The 24,560-nt window shown below is 33.9% G+C and overlaps 1 long non-coding RNA gene across 1 annotated transcript in view; it reads left to right on the top strand.

The window, feature by feature from the left end:
* The window catches only part of LOC136845610 (uncharacterized), a 162,419-nt gene that overhangs the window by 58,171 nt on the left and 79,688 nt on the right, over window positions 1-24,560 (top strand). The window contains exon 2 of the long non-coding RNA XR_010855199.1: window positions 17,811-17,851. This is a non-coding gene — a long non-coding RNA (uncharacterized lncRNA). The remainder of the gene's footprint in view (window positions 1-17,810; window positions 17,852-24,560) is intronic.

The following is a 24,560-nucleotide window of genomic DNA, read 5'->3' on the forward strand; positions in this document are numbered from 1 at the left end:
CTAAATTTAGTATGGAACTCTCAATATTTATTATCCGTTATCAGTTATTAACGATGACTGGAACTCTCAGTATTTATCCGTTATGTTAACGATGACTGGAACTCTCAATATTATCCGTTATGTTAAGGATGACTGGAACTCTCAGTATTTATCCGTTATGTTAACGATGACTGGAACTCTCAGTATTTATCAGTTATGTTAACGATGACTGGAACTCTACATATTTATCTGTTATGTTAACGATGACGAACTCTCAATATTTATCCGTTATGTTAACGATGACTGGAACGTTATGTTCGATGACAAATATTTATCAGTTATGTTAACGATGACTGGAACTCTCAATATTTATCAGTTATGTTAACGATGACTGGAACTCTCAATATTTATCCGTTATGTTAACGATGACTGGAACTCTCAATATTTATCAGTTATGTTAACGATGACTGGAACTCTCAATATTTATCAGTTATGTTAACGATGACTGGAACTCTCAATATTTATCCGTTATGTTAACGATGACTGGAACTCTCAATTATTTTCAGTTACGATGACTGGAACTCTCAATAATATTGTTAGAACTCTCAATATTTATCGATGACTGGAATCAATATTTATCAGTTATGTTAACGATGACTGGAACTCTCAATATTTATCAGTTATGTTAGCGAAGACTAGAACTCTCAATATTTCTCCGTCATGTTAACGATGACTGGAACTCTAAATATTTATCCGTTATGTAACGATGACTGGAACTCTCAATATTTATCAGTTATGTTAACGATGACTGGAACTCTCAATATTTATCAGTTATGTTAACGATGACTGGAACTCTCAACATTTATCAGTTATTTTAACCATAACTGGAACTTTCAATATGTAGACAATCAGCTATGTTAACGATGATTGTAACTCAATATTTATCAGTTACTTTAACGATGATTGGAACTCTCAGTGTTTATCAGTTATGTTAACGATGATTGGAACTCTTAATATTTATCAGCTATGCTTACTTAATATTTATCATCTGTGTTTACATTCCATTATGAAAAACTGAAGACGACCTTAAGAATAAGAAGATCCTTGGTTAAGAATAAACGTACCATTGAAATTCCAAAAATCTAGCTAAACTATGTATTTTGCAAAACTTCTCGAGAGCTTAGTTTACTTTGCCTGGCGCCTAATCATTGCATTAGCTTTGTGTACACATCTCATTTGGTACGCGGAATCAGTTCGAAGAAGTGATGTCCTCGTTAAAGTATATTTTCGTAAATTCAGAATCCAGCGTGGAGTCTTCGTTCTTAGAATTTGCTTACGGTGTAGTTCTTGGCTATGTTTAAATGTGCACGTAAATAAATCTATTATATTCTGTTTAATCTGAATTTTCGTTATTTTTTTTAGAACGAGTTTTTTTTTATCTGGTAACTGCTTGGAGGAAACTGAGGAATTTTTATTAAGGCGTTGGTTTGAAAAGATTAAGTTTTATCACTAATTATGGATATTTTTTGAAATGTGCTCCGTTTTCCATATATACATATATATTTTTCATACTATACACACACACACTCACACACACACACACACACACACACACACACACACACATATATATATATATATATATATATATATATATATATATATATATATATAATTTTTTAAAGCATAGCTATGTTAATCTTTTCTTCAATTCAAATAAAACACCAAGTTTGGTAGCAAAAAGTAAAAGTTCATAGAAAGGGGACCAAATAAAACGGGGGAAACGCAGCCTTCTTAAAAATCTATATAGGCACTGGATGCTGAAGGTCCACATAATGGCTTATTAAAGACAGCACAAAAACAAGAGCGTCCTGTAGGCCTCTGGAGTAACTAGCAAAGAGTCACAATGAGACTCGAGAGAAAATGGAGTGAGGCCTCTTATTTCGCCATGAATTAAGGCGAGTTGTTTTTACTGCCCGAGAGCGAATGTCAAAGAAATCCCCGGCCCCCCAGATATATTACTGGGGACGCCTTAGGCCTAGATGATGAGAAAAAAGGTTATTGACTTTCTCATGTTTTTTATACTCTAGTTTTTAGTTTCATCGTGTTTTTTTTTTTTTTGCTTTCTGGACATGGTTGGGTTGGGGTTTGGGGAGTAATCAGGGTTCAGTAATTGCCACCCATACCCATAAAATGATTTGGTAAACAAGCAAGCATATTTTTAAGTGTTTAGAGATTTGTTAGTTTATGTATGTGTGTGTGTGTGTGTGTTTGTGCTCTGAGAGAAGAAACAACGGAACACACGGTTTTTTGTCCTATTCACAATATCAAGTACGTTGCATTTTAATAATTTCAGTGACTTCATAAAGCACGGTGTGTGCACTCTTAAAATATTTTTATTAATTGCTCTTTCTTGGAAATGTAAAGGTATGCCAAAGGGAATTTCGTTATGTATTCAAGTTATTGTGGGCAATCAATTTTACATGTGAAAGTATGAGTTTGAATTCAGTATTATTTTACACTCAAAATGCAGCATACTTTGTCTTTCAACTGCGTAATTGAGACTCCTGCCGTAAATTTGGGTTATATAACTTTTCTATGAAGAACATCAAATTTTCCTTTTCTTTGGATGTTAAAAGTTAAAATTTTGCCCCTTGTTTTTAGACCTACTCCATTCACTTCGACAGTGTTTAAAATGAATGGTTTAATTTCTCAAGAGTTAAGTTTGATTTTACTTACAGTAAATATACTCATTTTATGTTTTCAACGGTATCAGAATGAAGCTCTATCTATTTTAACACGAAGATCCTGTATTTATTTTTATTCATTTATTTATTTGTTTATTTGCCTTTATTTAATTATTTATTTATTTATTTATTTATTTATTTATTTATATTTTGGAATGGAATGCTGAGGACAGGCCGTCGATGAGGAGCCTCTGGACAAGGTTCACAGGTGCAAACTTTTTTCCGAATGTTTTTCCAATTTGTGGATTTCCTGAGCGACAATTTTATTTTCTGGTTCCAAGGAGGAAAGCTTTCCGTAATTAGGCTGTGCTTTTCTTCAGTCTAGATTTTTCTTTTCTTTTCCGTCGTCTTATTAGAAAACTGTTGTCTTTCCTGAAGCTGTATTCCCTTATGTCGTGATTTTATTTGCGCATTTCTTACATTTACTGAAGAGAGTCTTACTTTTTCAAGTTTTGCATGTGTCCAACTATTCGCTTTGTTTTTGTATATTTTTTTTATATAAAGCGAAGGCCAATTGAACGAGGAACCTAATGGCCCCTTCTAGCCCAGGAAAGAAGAAAGGAAGAAAGAGTTATAAGAGTAGAGGGTTTATGAGAATTTCCAAACATGGCTCTCACTGAACTGTGTAAGTCGAGGACTACCAATGTCAGCAGAGTATATGTTTTGGAAAGCTGGTCCACCAGTTGTTACAAAGTCACCTAAGAAGAGAAATTTTCCCCTTAAACTCAACAGAACTGTTATAAAAAAAAACATTGAAGGAAGATTATAATAGTCTGAGTCTTCAACGTCTTTTTGCCTTCTCTTGTTCGCATATGCAATTTTAGCACAGCTTATAGTACCACATGTTACAAAAACAACACTGGATCTAGTCCTCATCATCTGTCGTATTGCAAATACAAAAAGGTTCTTGTAACACTGTGGCAAAAGATTCACTTTATGGGTCTTCTTAATGATTTCATCACGCTACTGTGCTCACTCCACCTCACTCCTCACTATTTTCTATACTTTTCTGGAATATTTTTTAGTCTAGCTTCTGTCGTTCTTTGTTTTTTCTCGAGGTCTGCAATTTATCTTTCTCATTGCAACCCATTCCAGTAACCCACTGTACAGTTAGGAGTATTTTTCCCTAGTTTTTGAGCTCGTTTTCTGCTACGTCCGGTCAAGACAACCGCCAGAACATATAAGAACCGTGATTTTTCGGGAGGTTAACTTCCTTATCTTACTCTCATTTTGTTATATCACCGAAAAACTTTGGTATTTCGAGGAGATAAAGGATATTTTGTGCACTATCCTTCTCTCCAGTGTGATTTTGCCCCCTTTTCTGTTATAGTTTTAAAGTTATTTGATTTGTCATAGTATATTTTTCCTTATTATCAAGGCCTCCAAATCCCAGGGTCACTCACATCGCTCCAGCCTCTTTAGATAAAAAAAGAAGATATCCGCCCCTCGCTCTCCCGAACCTTTCGTCCGCGGATATCCAGGAAGCTTTGGAGCCGAGGAAATGGCGCAGTTTACCGTTTGTCCCGGAACGAAAACGCCGAGTTCGCTCTTCGACGACCCCAGTAATACAGTCTGGAAGTGATTTTATGCCCGTTTGTACGACGCGTTTCCCGCAACATTCCGTGGCTTGAGGTCATATCTGGAGAGGGTATTGCGTATTTTTTTTTATCCCTTTGTATGACTCATGCCATGTACACCAGCACCTCAACTTAAAGGACCTCAACTTAACGAACTTCTATACAATACCTCAACTTAACGAACTTCTATATAATACCTCAACTTAACGAACTTCTGTATAATACCTCAACTTAACGTACCTCAACTTCAGTACTTATCAGCTACCATATTATGATTATTTTTCCCTGTTACCATTTTGGATGGGGTAAATTTCTTTATATATATCTTAATTGTTAAGTGTAAAAACAGGTTAGTTTAGGCTAGGAGCTATGTGGAATCGCTGTTAACTATAAACTATCTAGAAAACATTCAAGTGCAGGCTGTAATATAGTCTTTGCCGCTTAACGGACTTTGTTACTTATCAGAAAGGCCAGACCCCCAAAAGCGTCTGTTAAGATGAAGCGTTTCTGTAAATGAAACGTCTTACATTTTGTGATTATTATTCGATGCATACGTGTTTCATCTGGAATACGTTTTTGAGTTGAAACGGGATATTTCGGAACCTGCAAATTGTACGTGTTAACCACCTCTCTCTCTCTCTCTCTCTCTCTCTCTCTCTCTCTCTCTCTCTCTCTCTCTCTGACCCACGTCAAGTTCCTCGTTGGGAGGGTCGGTAGAGTTGTCGCCTAGCACTCGCTAGACCCGAGTTCGAGTCTCCGGCCGGCTAATGAAGAATTAGAGGAATTTATTTCTGGTGATAGAAATTCATTTCTCGCTATAATGTGGTCCGGATTCCACAATAAGCTGTAGGTCCCGTTGCTAGGTAACCAATTGGTTCTTAGCCATGTAAAATAAGTCTAATCCTTCGAGCCAGCCCTAGGAGAGCTGTTAATCAGCTCAGTGGTCTGGTAAAACTAATATACTGTATACTTCACTTTTTTCTGACCCACGTTGGCAGTGGTTTAGTGGCAGGAAACACGTTCAGTAGCAACAACATTTTAAATGCATTATTTATAACCTCGGCGCATGCAAACACTAACAGTTCCTCTCCTCAGTTGCAAGTTGATGTACTTTATAATTGGAAGCTGAAATAATGACTTGATTTAATTGGTCCAGTTCTCGTGTCATTTGGAGCACGTTTTATTTTTGTTTTCAAGGTAATTTATTTTAATGATTTCATGACAACGGTGTTTGTTTAAATTTGATATTTAATTTTTGCGCAAAGATAGATTGACAAAATTAAGGGACACTGGGCGCTTAAAAAGAAAAAAAAGTGAGCTCAGAAAAGCATATGAAATATTTTATCCAATCAGAGACGAATAATTAATTTACCCAAGGTTAGAAATGTAAAAGGGGAGAAAGAAATAGCAAACAAGGTTTACAGCCTCGGTTACAGACTGCCATATTGTTGGTAATCCCACCGCTAGTGTGACATTTCGGCCTTGAGGTTAGGTCATGCCGTTTTATTTTATTTCCGTTGTTATACTTTTATTCGGTCAATTTCTTGTATTATGATTTCAGGATGCTGCTGTTTGCTAGTGATGCCTTTTGGCATTGGGAATATGCCTGTTACTATTAAAGCTGATATGGAATTTGGTGATACGTGTTGTTCTTCAGTAGTTTTTTAATTCTGAATTCTGTTCCCCCGTGTAAGAACGGACAGGCTGTTTCGTAAAAAGGCCATTTTTGTAAGCCAACACTTTTCTGTTTTTTTTATTTTACGGTTTCCGGTGAAAACTCTCATTTAAGTCAGTTTCTTTGTGACTTCTGTTTACTTTAGCTTTGAAATAAGAAGTAATCGATGATACTATGGATCCAGTTGTCTTAGGGGAAGATGAATTAAATATTTATTTGAGAGAGAGAGAGAGAGAGAGAGAGAGAGAGAGATTTACCATGGCGACATGCAAAGACTGGTATGTTTTATTTCTTTGATATAATGAGTTAATGCTTACATTTCTATTCATATTGTTGGAATTTTAATTATTATTTTTTTATTTCTCTTATGTCAGAGATAGAGGTGGACGATCTACCCTTCAGTTTATGGGAGAGAGATCAAGAAAAATATAAGTGCTGTTGTATTTATTTTAGATAACAAAGTGTGCACTAAATGCCTTCATTTGTCAGTTGAATAGAAAGTGGAAATTGAAAGAAATTACAATGCATTCTGTTTTAGCATTAATAGCTTTAGAGTTTGTGTGTCTCATCACCTCTTTACTTTTATGCTTGAGTTGCAGTCGTTTGTTTACTTTAACGCCCTCTTTTCCATTTTCACAGAAAGGAAATTTCTTTCCTGATAATCTTATTCATTTCCAGGGAAGAGTAATTTTCCTGCTTTTGCTGCGTCTTTTCCATTTTCAGGAAAGGGGCGTTGTGTCACTATCATTGCATTTCATTTTTAATGGATTTTTTTACTTTTGCTTTTTCTTTTAAGATACCAAGAGGGGGTATTAAGGTAAATTAAACCAATAGTCAAGTTGATAACCCTTTAGGTTATAAATTTATATACTTTTCAGCATTTCATTTTTTAATAATGGATTTTTTTTAGGTTATAAATTTATATACTTTTCAGCATTTCATTTTTTAATAATGGATTTTTTACTTTTGCTTTTTCTTTTAAGATACCTAGAGGGGGAATTAAGGTAAATTAAATCAATAGTCAAGTTGATAACCCTTTAGGTTATTAATTAATATACTTTTCAGTACATGCCTTTCGTGTTCTATTGAAAGGAGACAATAACAAGTCAGAGTAAAAAACAAAATATCCCCTCATTTCAACTCTACTACACTGTCATCTTTATTTTTATATAAACTTCTTTACAAGATGTCCGTCTAGCTTTCAACTTATTTAAAGGTAAAAATACAACTCTTCTTACGATTTGTGCTTCACTCCTTGTTCTTTACAATGTTCAGTTTGCTCCAATTAGGCGGACTTTATTTTTCTTTTGAATTCTGCCTGAGTATCTGTTTGTCTTTCTCGTCGTAATTCTTTTGACAGTGATTTTCACTTTTTTAATCTTATGATTTTCGTTCATATTTCGATCATATGATATAGTAAGAAGTGTCCTTTGAATTATTATTATTATTATTATTATTATTATTATTATTATTATTATTTTTATTGTTATTATTATTATTATTATTATTATTATTATTATTATTATTATTATTATTGTTGTTGAAAGTGATAGCTGCATCAGCTGTATTCAGATTATATAAAGTTTTCTCTGTCTTTTTAATAATGGCCTTTTCAAAATTTCGGCGCGCGTTAAGAATGAGATCTCCACTGAAGATGAGCGCCATATTACAGTTATTAGCTTAAATTAGAAAAGTAGAAAAAACTGTATAAGATATGAATGCAGCTGATGTAGCTATCACTTTCAACACTAAGTGCTTAAAAGAGGTACATCTACTTACATACAAATTATTATTATTATTATTATTATTATTATTATTATTATTATTATTATTATTATTATTATTATTATGCAACCATAGTTCGAAAGCAGAATGCTGCAATCCCAAGGGTCCCAACAAGGAATGCAGCCCTGTATGGACAAGGGAATCGAGCAGTAAAGAATAAACCATGAAAGAGAAACAAACAAATTAACAAGCAACTTAACCAGACCACTTAAGTCTCATGTCAAGATTGACTTTCTTATGAATGGCTCGAAGATTTAGGAGGGAAAAATGAATAAAGAAGGCATTTTAGGGTTTAAAAAAAACCTTGCTTAATGGCTACAGGTAATAAGAGACAGTATTAATAATACCTCTTATGAGGCACACGTGACATTATCATTTGTTTTCTTAATGAGTCAGTCAGTCTTGATGTACGGAGGCTTCCTAAAGGGGAGGTATCGTCACCCTGGCTTTGTTTTTTCAATGTATATGTTTATTATATTTATTTATATAATTATGTATATATTAAATATATATATGTGTATACACACACACACACACACACACACACACACACATATATACATATATATATATATATATATATATATATATATATATATATATATATATATATATAAATGATGCCGACAGAACAATGAACCGGATAACCTTATCTAGCCAGATATAATTAAATAAAGAATAAGTATGAACATTGAAAATAAAGCGACCTGGCTCAAATGAAACAAAAATGTAATTCAATTTGTTATTCAGATCTAAGAGTTTTATTCTGGACCCTTTCTAAACGAGAGCTTATATTAATATGCATACCCTAATAACCTGATGCCACTGAGAGGGCGTTTAAAATTTTTTTTACTGTTTAGACGAAGTTGTTATTCAATGAAAATGTAAGTTCATTACGGTTTTCTTAAAAAAAAGGTAATTAAATGGGATTTTGTATCCATTTCCATGATTATCGATATTGAAAAGTAGGTATCCCATTGTATCATAATGCCATAGGTATCCCATTGTATCATAATGCCAGCTGTAGGTATCCCATTGTATCATAATGCCAGCTGTAGGTATCCCATTGTATCATAATGCCAGCTGTAGGTATCCCATTGTATCATAATGCCAGCTGTAGGTATCCCATTGTATCATAATGCCAGCTGTAGGTATCCCATTGTATCATAATGCCAGCTGCCATTCCCGAAATCCTATCTTCAGTGCGACCTCCACAGATTGGGACTCCAGTTTGCACTTCACACTAACTTATCAATTATGGCTCAGGCATTTCTAGAGACTTTCCTTGTAAAGGTTGGTGAATAAATAATGTTCCTTTTCCTTCCATCCAGAGAAAAAAGTACATATGTAATTTTCTAAATATTTCTTCAGCTTTGAAATGTGGGGGTTATTTATATAAAATCGATTTTTGTTCAATTCATAATAACTCATAATTCACTAGAGGATCATTGCCACAATGCACCAAAACCTTCAGACTTCCAGGTAATGCCTCTCGTTCGCTAACAACAAACTTCCTAAAAAAAAAAATGGCTGTGGTAATTATTTTTTTTTGCCAAACTCGCCCTTAAGGATAATTTAACCCTTCTTATTCAGTCGTTGCATCAGCGTTTGTGTACATATCTCGTTTGGCTTTGCGAAGTTGCTTCGTAGAATTTGCAAGCTCGCTGAAGAATTTTTATTTTCTTTTTTTTCGCAAATTCCGAAACTTGGGTGTATACCGTCTTCCGAGAACTTGCTTCCGGTGTAGTTCTTAATTAGTTGGTTTTGTAAATAAACAGTTCTGAGGTATTGTTTACGATTTTTTATTTTTCTGTTTGATTTTTGTTCGAAAGATACCAGAGACTCTTATGATGAAGATATTTATAGTGGATCGCATAAATCTTTATAGTCCTTCTATATTTGAAAGAATGCATATACATACGCGAATAACATAAAATGTTGATGTATGCGCGTATATTTATATTATTTGTGTATGCATATTTTTTATATATATATATATATATATATATATATATATATATATGTATATATTATGTATACAGTATATACACACACACACACACACACACACATATATATATATATATATATATATATATATATATATATATATATATATTATATATAATTGTTATAAGTGTAAAACGAATGTCGAAGGCGTGTCATTAACAGTCATAAACATCTTTAATGTCTTGTGGATTTTAGCATCTGAGAAATCAAAACAAACTTATCTGATGGAACGAGCATTTAAGTACCCTTTTCCAACACAAACCTGAAAAAAGCATTAAAAAGGAAAAGTAAGGAGGAGGGATTAGGCTTAACCACAAGGGGAACAATAGACTTAAAGTTCCCATAGGCACTGTACTATTTTTTGTGCCACAGCTTTAGATTCCTGGTCCCACTCAATATGATTCGTTCTTTTGAGAAATCCATCAATGATTCACTTATTCTCTTTTCATTATTTTATTTTTGGCTTGTGTTCAATATGTATGGCGCCATATTTTGATTTGTACGGCGCCATATTTTGAGTCTGTGCTCATTAGCATTTAAAATTAACATTTCTCTCATAACTCAGAGACGGATATAAGATTCCTAACATTCTAATGCACACGTAATTCATTCGTCCAAAAATATCACTAATATTTATTTTGCAAAACTCTCCCTGAAGAAGAATTTGCATCGTCTTTGTGTAAACTTCTCTCATGGTACTACATGTAATCATCCCGCTGAATTAACAACTCTTTAAAGTCCGTTTATTTTTCAAAGTCAACAGCTTACAATCATATTCTTAGAATTTGCTAGCGGCGTGGGTCTTAATTAGTTTGCTTTATAAATACTTAATTCAAATGATTTGTTGAGAATTAATGCTCTGTATAAAGTTTCATCTTAATTTATACAATAACTCTTAGATTGACTGGATACCAAGGTTTATTTTGCTCATGAAAAAGAAAACGTTGATGTCATGAAAATTTTTTTTTTATTTCATATCTTCTGTACGTCATTGTTACGTATTTCCCGTATTAGCCTTCCCATATTCTCTGTTGCGTAGATTACAACGGTTCTCTTCAGTTTTCCGAAATGCCTAGGAAATCTCAAAGGGTGTTTATGAAGAAGGCGATAGTTGACACACACACACACACACACACACACATTAAAAAATTTAGGGGGACGTTCCAACCTTTTTCATTCCGATATGTGTATGTGTGTTTTCATGATTAAATCTGGTAAACTAACACGCTCCTTCATCGTGTACGTCTGAGAGAGAGAGAGAGAGAGAGAGAGAGAGAGAGAGAGAGAGAGAGAGAGAGCGCATATCCTTACTGGTGTCAAACTGAAGGACGTTTCCATGACTTTTTGTTCTGTAGGTCTTCACTGCTTCGAACATTACACGGCAAATACAACCGTTCGATATTTATAGCATGTATAAACTGCAAGGGTAAAAATGGAATCCTATATTGGTAAGAGTTCCATCCCAAGGACTGTCCTAGAATATGCGTCACACAAAACCAACTGGAAATGACTTCCAGACTATTACTAGACGCGAAAAGCGACTTTGCATTTCTCTTCGTGAGGAAACTTTAAATCGAGTTGTTATTTTAGATATGGCGGAAATTTTTTTTACGTAATACCAAACTCAAAGTTGTTCACACATCAACAACAACAACAGTAATGGTGATTTGATTTGATTAGTATTTTTCTCCAACTCATAATATCAGAAATGGTCATCGTAATGATATTAGGACTAATAATGAAATTTCAAATATTAACATTGTTTTTGCAATGAAAATAAGGGCGAAGTAATTAAGAAGCAGAAAGGGCAGATGGACAATGACAGACACACACACACACACATAGACACACACATGCATGTATGATCATTCCCACAAAGACGATTGCAAAATGAATGATCTTGGGACTATGAAGTAATAATAATGAAGGAATAGGAAAAACGATGCAATAAGGAAGTTGCAATCTGTCATTGAGACATCTTTTTTTCAAGGGTTATAAAATACAAATCCGGAAGTCAGTATAGCACGAATGAATAGAGCGAATTAAACTGCATTTGCATCTTCATAAATATACGTTCCTTTACCGCCCTAATTTCATCTATGCATCCTACGTTATATAACATCGTTGCAGAGGAATGTTACCTTCTCTGAGAAGCGTGGCCAGTACAGTGCGGCTAAAAAAAAAGAGAGAAAAAAAATATATATATTTCATAAAAGTAACCGAGAATTTTTTTCCCTGACTTCCGGCTGAAGTTATGGAAAATGTTAGGCTTAACACATCACCAAGTAGGTTAGAGAATGTAATCAACACCTTATTTTATTCGGCCGTAACACGCTGTGGAGGGGACATAAAGGCAATGCTGCTGGAACGAGGGAAAAATTCTCTCTCTCTCTCTCTCTCTCTCTCTCTCTCTCTCTCTCTCTCCCAACGTCCGAAAGTAAGCTTAGGGAGAAAGTTTTCTGAACTGTTGCAAAGTGTCTTACCTAACAAAGATAAGTAGCATTCAGTTAATTATCTCACTGGAGAACATAAAATGGTGCTCGAAAGGTGAGAAACAATGTCTCTCTCTCTCTCTCTCTCTCTCTCTCTCTCTCTCTCTCTCTCTCTTGTTTCTTTGTGCTTGTTTCAGTATGAAAATAGATAGGCTGTAAGTAACAGACAAATTACTATTTTGTTGTAGGATATAACTTCAAAGTTTAATGTATTTGTGAATATTAAATAGCAACGCATTTGATTATGACTTCCATATTATCGATCTCAGTGGAATGTAAACGTGTTGTTAAACTTATTTCCGGCAAGAAAGTTATACTGTTGTGATGGCATGTTTATCTTTTTAACAAGGTTATGCACCAGAGGTTATTGGTGAGAACTGATAACATTTTGGGAGTTTGCCTCGTATGTAAATATAGAGTGAGGATATTATACGCCGAGAGGTTCCAGGATTCGGTAATAGTGGTAGCGACAGTTATTGCAGCTTTCTTGGAAGTTATATATGAATGTAATCACCATACAATACACGTAGAATCTATGAGAAATAGGCTGTTGGCAGGATTGGAGTCCCCAGAGGATGCTGTTGCAACCAGGTTAACATCTGAAGGTCTACAAAGCTTGCTGTATAGGATGCATTACATATCTGGGCAGGTGGGACTCAAGAATAATCTTAAGAAAACAGAAATGATGAGGACAGAGTACGTTCAAGGGAATGAAATAAAGATAATTGGAGAATAGATGAATGAAGTCTGAATATTCCATATATTTAGGAATGTTGATATCTTTTTATCTTTGAATTTTAGTTAAACACTATTAAGGCAAACCAGGCTATGGGAACGCTGAATAAGATTAGATTGATAAAATTTAGGCTGTCAAGCCAAGAACTAGGGCAATATCGGCCATTCAGCCCTTTAGACAGTGAAAAGAGGGAGTTGGAGTGGTTGGACAGCAAGATGAAGACGTCCAGATGATGTACAAGGATCTAAAGGTGGAATTGGGAGAAAACTCCACAGTTGCACTAAGAGGTAATAGTTAAGGAGGTTGGACAGCAAGACTGAAGAGAGGAAGTGGGAATGGAAGTCAAGTAAAAGGCTTATGGGAGACGACAGCCACTTTAGTAATGCCTACAGTGTACCCCGTGAGGTGCACTGATGGCACCACCCCTCTACGGCGCAGGGTGAATTAGATTTGGAAATAAAATAGAATGAATATGCATATGATAAATTGTCTCTACCTAGGAAAATGGTATCCTTGAACAATGAACCTCCCTCTACAGTTAACCATAATCTAATACTCTCTCTCAAAAAAATAGAATTTATTCTTTAAGATATAACTCCTGTCTCTCTCTCTCTCTCTCTCTCTCTCTCTCTCTCTCTCTCTCTCTCTCTCTCTCTCTCTCTCTCTCTCTCTCACACACACACACAGTGTCTTGAAGTATGCAGAGCTAACCAGCCCTAGCCGTTATGTTATCTTGGTCTCATTTTCCTCGTGAGCGTACGTTCAATTTATCTTCTCTCCTTTTTATGGTCGTGTTTCTTTTTATCATCTGGGGCGTTACTTCCTCTAATCTAATTTAGAATCAAGGGAAAACACTCCGGCGTTTAATTATCCGTCATTTTACCCCCTTTTTTTTTTTTTTTTTTTTTTTTTTTTTTTTTTTTTTAGGAGCGTTTCCACTTCGTACGGCGAAGACAGGAAGGGAAGGACTAGCCTCTCCTTTCCTCACTGTTGGGTTTTGTGTTTTGTTTCGTTTGGTTTTCTTGGGCCTGTTGGTTTATTGGTTTGGCACGTAGTGCTGTACCTTTGTTTATATATACAATACTTGTTTAATTCACCTAATTTAATTTTCTCTGTTTATATAGTACTTCTGTTTTACTTTGTTTATTTGTTCATTTACACATATCTTCACTATTGTGTATATTTTTTTTATTTGTCTTTTTATGTAATTATCACATAAGCCACCATTTATTTGTATATCTTATTTGTAAATTTATTCATAAATACTGCCTTCATTTTTGTATTTTTTCTTATGTTGATTTCTTTATGTTTTATTTGGTACTTGATTTACTTTACCGTTTCGCATGCTAGTTTTTGAGTTAATGACATTTTTTTATAATTTAGTATTACTGTATACATATTTTGAGTTATAATAATAATAATAATAATAATAATAATAATAATAATAATAATAATAATAATAATAATTGTTTCTTCATCTGGCTGTTAATGCACGAAGTCATCCATTATACTGTAGTTTACATATTTTTATTCTTCCATGAGCCACCTTATACCTCACGTATGTAATAGAATTTTTTCTGTTAACTGATAATACAATGAAAAATGAATCAGTTACATAATACTGTATAGGTCCAAAAATAATGTCCCTCCTTCAACTGTATAATTCGTTCTCAGAAAACCATCTTCAAATCTGTGACCTGTCTGAAGATAAACTAAGTCTTCGTATTTATCTCCCACATAAACTGCTATTGCTTTTGCTAGTTTTCCGAAGCCCTAACCTTCAAGCACTCAGCTTTTCCAATGTGAATTTTTGTCATGTTTTCACATAAATAATCTGCGATCTAGTTGATGAGGTTCTGCTTCAGCTGACACTAGTGGATAATCTGAGAGGGAGAGGAGGATCTTGAGGGAAGTGATTCACTCTTTGCTAAAGAGGATATTCACTTGCTGGAACCGTTCATGATTTAGGGTTTTGCTTCTTCCGTTTCTTCTTCTTTGTCTGTGTTGGAATACTGTTTCCTCAGTTTATATTTATTATTATTATTATTATTATTATTATTATTATTATTATTATTATTATTATTATTATATATATATATATTTATAAACACATTATTATTATTATTATTATTATATATGTGTATACATATATATTTGTGTGTGTGTTTGTGTATGTATATATATATATATATATATATATATATGATTATATATATATGTTTACATATATACAGTATATGTATATATATATATATATATGTATATATATATATATATATATATATATATATATATATATATATATATATATATATATATATATATATATACACACACAAAATTATACGAGATCTTCCACGTTTGTACACTCACCTTCAAAGCATATTGTGTTCATAATACAAGAAACTACGAATGAATCAAATAACTGAAGGTGGGTTTTGCCCGGAAGTGGGGAAAAAGAAAGCTGCGAATCCTGTTGAAATAAAGGTACATAGGTAGACTTTTAAGTTGGGGGTAGAAGCACCACTGTGGCCTTCTGCCTCAAATAATCCGCGTTTTTGAAACTCTCCCCAAATATCAACACGTCTAACCTTTAGTAAAAGAGGTGTGGGGCCGGGGGCCGGGGGGGAAGAGCCCTAATGGTTGAAGTGTGTATTTAAGGGTAAGAATTCCAAGGGTGACTTTTTATTTTTTGTTCACTCGCTTCCTCACATAAAAACACCTTCATTATTCTCTCTCTCTCTCTCTCTCTCTCTCTCTCTCTCTCTCTCTCTCTCTCTCTCTCTCTCTCTCTCTCTCTCTCTCTCTTGATATACTCTGAGTCAAGTCTGTGTTTTAGAGGCTAAATGGCTAGCATTTTTGGGGGCGAGAGCGTAGGCCTAATCCCTAATGGATTACAGTCTGGGTATAAAATACCTATTGGTAAAGCTCCTATCTTTCCTTATTTATTTATTTTTTTTGGTAAGCGTAAATCTCCTGCTGGGGTTGCATTTCCTGAATTGTGGAATGGATAGAAATAGGCTGTTGGTGGCAGGAACAGTGCCTTTTCTGTAGTTAGAGTCTATTTGAAGTCCGGGAGAGAGAGAGAGAGAGAGAGAGAGAGAGAGAGAGAGAGAGAGAGAGAGAGACATTCCTAGTCCCATTGTGTTCCAGAAACTGGGGGGATTGGTCTGTTTGGCTTTGTGATAAGTGTTGTGTTTGTCTTAATGAAAGCTATTAGCCATTGGTCTCTCTCTCTCTCTCTCTCTCTCTCTCTCTCTCACGTATGAATTTAGCCACTGGTTGTACGTTTTCTTGTATACTATTCGATTTGTTTTAATCATTTAACAAAATATTCCAAATCAGATTGATATTAGGGTAGCAGAGTATATTTCATGGTTAATATTTGCTGATGTGAAGTCAGAGTAACAATGAGAATGATAAGATTCATTATAATAATCGTATTATGACTTTTATACCTCTGTGTGATTTAATCTGGACATTCTGTGGAATGTAATGAGTTTTGTTGGTTCCGTTTGATTTAGGGAATAGTACAAACAAGTAGCAATTGAGAGAATCCATAATTTCCACCGGGTAAAGAAATAAGTAGAATATTTGAGTCGTATTTGCACGACAGATGGGGAGTATGCCTATCCCTGAAGTTCACCCTAAACCTTCATGTATAATAACTGTATTTTTCTTTGAAATTGCACTTATAGCAATAGCATGTCCCTCAGTTAAGATATTTTGATCATTATTTGAACGTAACACAACCAATTCATTTAGTTTTGAGGTCGGAAAAAATCATCAATATGAATTTTCGTTTTTGGCATACGATGTCGGACTTGATAAAACACAGCGAAACAAAATTAGCGGTAAGAGGAGGAGGAGGAGGAGGGGAAACAGAAATAAAAAGAAGAAGAAGAAGAAGAAAACAACAAGAAAATCAAGAACAACAACAACAGGAAAAGCACATTCAGCGTTCAGCGAAATGGAACATTTTTGCCATGAGTCTCTGTTCTTTGTGTGTTTGTTTTTCGGGGCCATTTTCATTTGTGGGATTATGAAGGTGCTTGCTTTTATTATGGTCTTTTTTTTTATCTCATATACTATTGCTTGCATTTTTTGGAGCGCTATTTATGCTCGGGAAACCTCTCTCATGTTTATGGGAATGAATTAGGCTAAGTTGTTGTTTCAAGCGGTGTATAACTGCTATGTGTATATATGTATATATATACACACATATATGTTTTTATGTATATATGTATGAATGCATACACACACAAATACACATATTCCTTAGAGAGAGAGAGAGAGAGAGAGAGAGAGAGAGAGAGAGAGAGAGAGAGAGAGAGAGAGAGAGAGAGAGAGAGAGAGAGGTGGTTCTACCGTTTCAAGTGGCTCTTCCCTTCTGGTGATATTAAGAAGGAAAACAAAACTCATTGCCCGAAGGCGATATAAATATTTAAATTCTTTGGTCCCCTGCATTCAGCTCAGTAATCTGTACTTGAATACATAATGGTAATACTTGGTGCTTCAGGTAAACGGGGAGAAATTTAAAAAAATAATTAGTGAAGATTATTATCCAAGATATTCCTCTAGTGTCTTTGATTGAATTATCAAAATTTAATTATACCAGTCCAGTGTGTTCAAACAGGGTATAATTGGTTTACCAGGAAGATTGCTGTCAATCATCGCATCTCTTAGTAGTGAAATTCTATTAAAGATTATTTGATTTTTCAAGTAAGGGATTTTCCTGTAAGGTAGACGTGGATGAAGTAAATTGTCTTGTCTTTACAAAGATGTGAAATGATTATTTTTTTTTCACAGATATTTGAGCGGTCAGTGGGCGACCATCATCTTACGGTCTGGTAAGTAAATGAATTTTACTTTTTACTCATAATATATATATATATATATATATATATATATATATATATATATATATATATATATATATATATATATATATATATATATATATATAAATTATATATATGTATATGTATATACATACATACATACATACATACATACATACATACTGTATATATACATATATATATATATATATTATATATATATATTATATATATATATATATATATATATATATATATATATATATATATATATATATATATATATATATATATATATATATATATATATATATATTGCGTGTTTTGTAGATTTGAATATTTATGTTTGCATTTTTATTTAGGAAGTACTCAATTTTATTATTATTTTGACTGTCCAGATTGTTTCTTTTGTTAATATTACTGAGTATATAAAATAACAAATGGCAGTGTTTATAGTATGTTTATATGCCGTGCTTTCTGGTTTCTATCTCCGTTATTACGTTACACTTTGGTATGATGAATGCTACTGCTTCTTTTATTCGTTTCGCTAAATATGTATGTGAAATGATAGATGGTAATGTTTATATGCCTCGTTTCCTGTTTTCTGTCTCCGGTACAACGCTTTATGTTGGAATGAAGATTCGTTTCTTTTTGGAATATTGCTGTCACATTGGATTGTTGCATCCTTTGTCTCCCTTTTGTATAGAACTGAACTCATTTGATCTGTGATCCCACTCAATTCGTACAAACTACCTAAAAACAATATCGGTCCGTTTTTTTCACCTGCGCTGATTTTTCTTTATAAGCGCATCATGATATCTTCATTTCTCCCGCTGTCACCACCAGTTAGATTAATGTGGTTTGTTAGACACCGCCAGAAACTGTTCTGAACACTAGCATTTCCTCGCATATTAGCAGACGAAAGGCCGTCAATGTCTGAAGCATTTATTCGCTCACATTCTGTGTGCACATGCGAATTTAATCGTTCATATTCTGTGTGCACATTCGAATTTATGCGTTCATATTCTGTATGCACATACGGATTTATGCGTTCAGATTCTATATGCACTTACGAATTTATGCGTTCTTATTCAGTATGCATATGCGAATTTATTTATTCACATTCTGTATGCACATGCGAATGTATTAGTTCACATTCTGTACTCACATGCGATTTTATTAGTTCACATTCTGTATGCACTTGCGAATTTATGCGTTTACGTTCGTTTAAAATGTGAAGAGAACAGAGGAAGTCTGAACCCTTCCAACAGCAGCTTTCAGCTGAACAGAGGTAGTAAGAATCATTTTTAATAATTAAACATCCAGCATTCGGCAGAATAACGACAATAATCATTTTATCCCTATGCAGCATTATGCCTTTATTCTTAACGGCATTTTTGCTGCGCCATATCATTTTTTAACTCCTGCTCTATCCAACAGTCGTCTGCCTGGCTGTCTGTCTGTTTGTATGTCTGTCTATCTCTCTGTCTGTCTTTTCGTCCGCTCTAAGCATCTCTGTCACACGTCAGCTCTTTATGCAAATGAATTTTCCATGGCCCAGCATGTGCCGGATTTTGTGGCGCATACTGCGCTAGGGGGGGAGGGAGATTTTTGACTTTGCATTCTTACTCGAAGCTAAATGATTCAGTATTTCTTAACTTTATACTGTTTTGCGTTTATTTCGTTTCGAGTCTCTCTCTCTTCCCCTCTTCTCTTTTGTCATATACATGGTTCGTGTAGTCGCATCAGTAGTGCACTGAGCACATTAAGTATGAAGAGCATATTGCAGTTTATAAAAAGCATAATTATATATATATATATATATATATATATATATATATATATATATATATATATATATATATATATATATATATATATATATATATATATATATATATATATATATATATATATATATATATATATATATCAAAATAGACAGTCCGTCTGCTGTTCGTTGGTGCATACGTGTTTATTATTATTATTATTATTATTATTATTATTATTATTATTATTATTATTATTATTATTATTATTATTATTATTATTATTATTATTATTGGACTTTCTCAAAAGGAAAAGTTATGGGTCCAAATTCCGTAGATTCTGTACACCACTTTAACCTTGGCCATAACTCTCGAAGTATTGTAGAGAGAGAGAGAGAGAGAGAGAGAGAGAGAAAGCGCCACATTTGGCGTGCATGCTCCACTAATGAAATCCTTTTAGATTACTCGAAGGTTAATGACTGTAACCGTAACGTGACAACATGACCTTTACTAAAAGTGACTGTCTTTTGGGTTTCGCAAATACTTGTCAATAGGAAATTGCCAGAGTTATGTACCTTTGCTAGAACTACATTGGTATTTTTCTCAACATTTTATCCAACGGAATGGTCTTACATTAAAGTTGATCTGGGGTTTAAAGGTTTAAAGGTGTATGCATTGCTGTAGCAACACACTCGGAATGTATGTTCTACATTGCATCTATTGTGAACCACAGCCCAAAGCCTTGGAAGTCTACAGCGTTGTATGTGCTGGATGTAGCCGCCTGCACGTAATCTATTTGTATTTAGGCGGGCCGGCCGAATACCTGCTGGGAGCACCTCCGGCCTCGGTTAATTGAGGGAGAGGTCCCTAGGCGCCCTGTGCAGCATATAGGCTCTGGAGAAGTGCTTTCAATTTGGGAAGGGTGGGGAGTTTGCATTTAGACAGTATTATATGTAGAGTCGGAGAGGGGTGATTGATGGATTTTAGGATTTTCTGAGATACGCTCACAAACGAGAGAGAGAGAGAGAGAGAGAGAGAGAGAGAGAGAGAGAGAGAGAGAGAATGATTTTGGATAACAGTGATTTTCAGAGCTTGGTGTTACTGAAGGTAACTTAGTTTTCTGATTAAGCACACACACACACACACAGAGTTTGTATGAATCTTTATTTAAATTTATTATAGGAATGGACCGACAAATAATCCTGTAGTTCATGAAGTCACTGACTTTTGTGTGTGCAGTGTATTTGTTCTTTTAGCAGAGAAAAAAGCTAAATGCTGGGAATTTTAGAAATACAGGTCTTCCCAGCCGTATATTTTCGGTACAAACAAAAGCAGCTATAAATAAAAACGTCATAACCGAACAAGTCACTCCTGTTCGTCTATTCATACTTTGCAGAACGAATGGGCTGTCTTTGCAGCTTTGCATTGCATTCCGTCTTCGCTGCATCATAAGTCATGGCGTTTTTAGCACAACCGATGCAATTACTCAAACGTGCTCACTTTTGAGAAGTGAATTAACTTGTACGAAAAGTGAGTGAATGATTAATCTTTCGCCAAGTTACTCTCGGAAGCAGTTTAGTTTGGTTTGATAAGTTACCCCTCGCGACGCTCCGTTTTCTTTAGACTGAGGTTTGCACCGTGGCTGGCGGAGCCCTCAAGTGTTGTGGATGTTGATTTATCATATTTTTGCAGTTATTATCATATTTTTGCAGTTATTCTAGATTAAAGGACATGACAGGGTTACAAAATTGTATTTTGTGATATGAGCTTTAGAAATAATCACTAAAAGGGATTGCTTCCGAGAAAAAAAACATGGTTACTGCCAAATTCATGTTTTATTGCTGACCTTCATTACTTAATGAACCATTGACCCATATGTTGCACATACCTAGAGATTAAATCCCATTTTTCGCGATACCCTTTTCACATCTTTATCCTACCTTTCTAGGTCTTCTTTTCTTCATCTATATATATATATATATATATATATATATATATATATATATATATATATATATATATATATATATATATATATACACATATATATATATATATATTATATATATGTGTATATATATATATATATATATATATATATATATATATATATATTAATAAAATGTGGGTAAAGCTTTTTCTATTGAGAGTAGGTAATATTATTAAATGACTTGTGTTGCACATTGACAATTAGAAGATATAAAAAGTTAGTGACCGTATCTTGAAAATCCTGGAGAGTGGTATGGAGAGAATATTGTTTATAAGGAGACGAGTAAATGAAGAGTATGATAATTATGGCCACTTCGTTATTATTATTATTATTATTATTATTATTATTATTATTATTATTATTATTATTATTGCGAAAGCAGAGATGTAACATTCAGACATTAATTCTTCAAACATAAAGAAACAACCATTAGCTTTTTTCCTATAGTTAAAAGGGTCGGAGTCATAATACAGAAAAAAAAAAAGAAAAAGAAAAACCAAACTTTTTTTATAGAAAAGTTTCACCATAAAAATATATAATATAAACTCATCGTGTGTCGATATTTTGTTCCTAAACTATCGTTCGACTGTTGTAAATGAGAGGAACGCCAGCGTAAAAAGGCTCAGTAAATCTGCCATGAAAATGTCGATTAAAGAAGTTTACAAGACATAAATATGAGACTAGGAATCGTTTCCTTGGATTTAACATTTTATTATTAATAAAGATTTTTTAATCTAGTTAATATACCAACCAAGCCCTGGGTAAGACAATTTTATAAACAGACAGGGCCTGTGTAACGTTGCAGGTAAGCTTAAAATTATGAAAGATAATATTTTACACAAATGTGAGGTAAGAATATTTGGCACTCAAATAGGCCCATTTATAAATAGTTATAAATAGTTTATGGGTATGAATATTATTACGTGCGATTAGGACATAGGTAATAATATTATCGTTAATAAGGACTTTGTAATAAGAACGTAGTAACAATATTATACGTGTAGTACGGGCATGGTAAGAACATTATACGTGTAATGAGGACATAGGTAAGATTATACGTGTAATGAGGACACAGGTAAGAATGTTATACGTGTAATTAGGACATAAATAAGAATATTTTACGTTAAATAGGATATGAGTAAGATTATTTAGAATATTTTGCTCGCATAAAAAATTCAGAGTTAATAGTAAACTTCACAATAGTATAGGCACCGTATTTCCAATATTTATGAAGCAATTATTGCAGTAATTACTGCTTCGAACACAAAATGTTGAACATAAAAAAATCATTCTGGTAAATAATGTACATTCAATAGTAATTTGCTCTATTTAGTTTGTGCAGAAGGTTAAGTGATATATATATTATTTAATCCACTTTGATATTTTGTATTTTTTAGGTTTTAAAAAATATCGTGGATTTCAATATTCATGGTTTCATATTATTATTATTATTATTATTATTATTATTATTATTATTATTATTATTATTATTATTATTATTATTATTATTATACTCCAGTGTTATTGTTTACATTGAATAGATTTCATAATATTGGCCACAGGTCTTCGAATCAAGCAACCCAAATGTCCATCCTGTGGTCAAAAAGTTCCATAGCTTGACATATTTCACTACTTCCGTCACTGCATATAAGCTAAGAGATCTTTGTATAGTAGTTCTTTTATTACTGATTATTAGAATGGCCTAGTATCAGTAATGGTTTCAGCATAGTTTATACAGATTTCTGTGAGTTTACTGGAACCCAAAACCATAGTACCTCAAGTTCAGCTCTGGACGTCTGGCTTGGGTGAAAAATCAGTAGGCAGCGACAAGGAGCGGCTATCCTTTAACCAATGAAGCCCTTTGCTTCAGTATGTAGTAGAGGCGACGACGATTGTGACGATGTTGAGGTAAAAATGTGCTGTAATATGGGAGACGGGACTATTATTCATGTAGTAGACTAGTAATAGGGAAAGGGCGTGTGAGTCTCGCAGCATCATCCCTTGCGAATTTGATGCATGTAAACTTTAGATTCTTACCTTCTGGAACCACCCCATCAAAGGGAGAAAGGTCGTAAGCCTAAAAAAAAAAAATATTGCATATGTGAATAAGAATGTATGTACGTCTGTGTGTATTCTTATTCTCAAATAGAAATTTACCTCCCCGGTGGTGGTTTCATATTTACTCGGCAATCCACTCCAGAATTTAATCGCAGCTCAGACCCGACGCCAATTTTCAGGGTCTCTCGTCAAAGTTTGTAAATGAAATTAAGTATTAGCAATTCACATAACCATGTCGGCCGACAGAGAGATGCATATGCATTGGTTCATGAACCTCCCTGTGGAGAACTCATTTGGCGTTCCCACGAGAGAGAGAGAGAGAGAGAGAGAGAGAGAGAGAGAGAGAGAGAGAGAGAGAGGTATGAAGTTGTGACATAGATTCATTATTTACTTATCGTATCAAGACCGTTAGGGTTTGGACGAGGAAATCCTTCAGTTTATTGTTATCTTATTCTCCATCGATTAATATGTGGGAAACGCAAGATAATTAGAATATAAAATTGATAAAAAGTAAAAGGGTAAAATCGGAAGAATACGAAGAGTAAATGAAGCTAGAAAATAAGAAACAAGAATAAGAACCTAAAAACGAAGAAATTAAGAAGGCGAGGAAAAAAGCTGGCTACCAGCAGTGATTACATTCCGTGCCAGACATTTCACTTTGCAAAATACTGAATATTCTGATGAGGCGATACACCGAGTCACTTAATTTATCAGGTCAGCGAATACGAAAGTCTCAGTCAGTTTGGGAGCGTTGACTGTCAGACCATGGTTCTGTATGTGTATTTTTTTTTTGCTTATTTAAACAGAAGTGGTTAATTTATTGTAATATCTCTACTGATATTTCAGAGGTGGCATCTTGCAGCGTCTGTTATTTCATTGGTTGCGAACAGTATATACAGTA

This window comes from Macrobrachium rosenbergii, chromosome 14 (genome assembly GCF_040412425.1).
Source record: "Macrobrachium rosenbergii isolate ZJJX-2024 chromosome 14, ASM4041242v1, whole genome shotgun sequence".
Lineage (NCBI taxonomy): Eukaryota > Metazoa > Arthropoda > Malacostraca > Decapoda > Palaemonidae > Macrobrachium > Macrobrachium rosenbergii.